Genomic DNA, 2164 nt, shown 5'->3' with positions numbered 1-2164 from the left:
GAACTTTTAGCGCAAAAATTCGTGCCGCGGTCTGCTAATCTTCAAATGTTTGATGATCAATCATGCCACGTTTGACACCCACTTAGAGCATGTTTCGGTGTCACGTGTTCAATCTTAGATGCAAGCGACGGTATTGGTTTAGCAAAATTTATCCGTGAGGCTGAATGCCAGCCCCTATAAAATGGCCACTTGGCATTTACCCGATGATGGCTACTTAATAGTGGTTCAACATAGTTCTTTTCTATTATAGGAATGGTTTAACTTGCCCTAGTGGACCTGGCCATAGTATTTACACTGTGAAACATAACATCACATTTCTTTCATTGAATATGCAACTCGTCAACATTCATATCAAGCAATATGCAGAAGGTTTCTATGGACTAACAAACCACAGGCCATAGGTTTGACTCCCAATGGCTATGAGAAAAACTCAGATATTTTTTCTGAGTACTGATACACCGATATTTCATTTATGTAAGTTACATGCCTGTGGCACAAGCTGAAAAAAACGTTAATAATTAAAATATATATCTTGGGCCATGTGCCCGGCCTGGCCTTAACGGAGCCCCCCCCCCCCCCCCCCCCCCTCGGTTTAAGGTCGCTAGCTTAGCCTGAATTCCGCCTGCGTCCGAATCCAGGCGTAAACCTAGCGGGCATATTTTAGCGAAATCGCTCTGATATATATTACTCTGTAATATTTTTACTAAAACACAGATGATAAAACCTTGGATAACGAATAACATCTGGTAAATTTAAATCATGCCACTTTGTAAGCTCTTGGAAATAGCGTTCAGCCTCATCTATAAATTTTGCCAAACCAATATATATTTACCGCTATAGCATTGGAATCCCAAACATGACAATGGAAGAATTCATACTAACACAACATCATCCAATTCTGCGTCGGTTAGGAAAATGTGTATTTCAAGGTGGCGTTGAAATTCAATGATGCGTCGACGGATCGTCTTTGTAGAAACAAGGAAAAGTCGAGCAATATTTGTTCTGCAATACGATGATTCGCAAGGTATTGTTCCAAAAGTTGCATAGGAATATCTATGCTGGGGCGACCCCTGAACCCTGCAAACTTGACATCAATCTTTGTAATGAGTTGTAATCACCGCCAAGAACAAGGTGTGTTACTAGATATCCAATCCCATTTCCGCTTTCATGAAAACGATCGTTTACACGATTCAAGACGACTGCTATGTTGTAGTGTAGATAGAGGGCGAGTTATGGGTAAATATTTCAAGTATAAGTGCATGGAATCAAGTAACACATCATGTAATGTACATCGAATTATAGCCTCGCTGAGTGGACGGGTCGAAACAATGAAACGACACATCAAAACGATGAAATGCCATAACGAAACAAAGAAACGGCAAAACGACAAACGAATACAAAACCGATGTGGTCAGTGATGAGTCGACTCGTAAAACGACGAGTCGAAGAGGCCAGCCGACGAATCGAACTGACAAGATGACGAGACGAACTCACGAAGCGATGAGTCGACTTCTTAATTTAACGGTGAGTCGAACTGGCAATTCGACGACTCGAACTCAGAAAAAAACGACTCGAGTAGAAGTATCGGTGTGCGGAAACGATGAAACGCCATAACGTAACGAGGAGTCTAACACTTTGTCCACAATCTACCTTCATACAAAAACAACTCACTACCTACTTTGTTACAACGAAAAGAAAACGAGTTTGTTTAGGTTGGCATGGACACATGGGCCATTTGCTTGAATTTGCTGTTGTTTTACTATAGTACAAGACAAAAAAAAATTCTTTATGTCAAACATAGGCAAAATGAGTGTCTGTGTTTTGGTTTTAATTCTGTCACACTGAATTGAATAGCACCAAAATTACGTTGACATGGGCTCAAGAGGAATAAAATATTTCGCTCTTCTCTTTCTGCGCTAATGTTTATGCCCATGGTTCTTCGAAAGCGGGCCTTCGTTCGGCCTCTACACGACCTCCAAAAGTTTAGTTTACAATGTTGGTATCATGTTAGGTGAAATATTCGACAACAATTTGAATAGACACGTTTCTAATATTTGGCCGCGACATGCACTAATTTGAGTTTCAAAAAAAATTAATTTTGCACCTCTCTTTTTCCAACTTGCAAACCTTATGACACTTATGTAAGGTAACAAATTATCTGTGT

This window comes from Orbicella franksi, chromosome 6, assembly GCF_964199315.1.
Source record: "Orbicella franksi chromosome 6, jaOrbFran1.1, whole genome shotgun sequence".
NCBI lineage: Eukaryota > Metazoa > Cnidaria > Anthozoa > Scleractinia > Merulinidae > Orbicella > Orbicella franksi.
Note: the sequence above shows the minus strand (reverse complement) of the source record.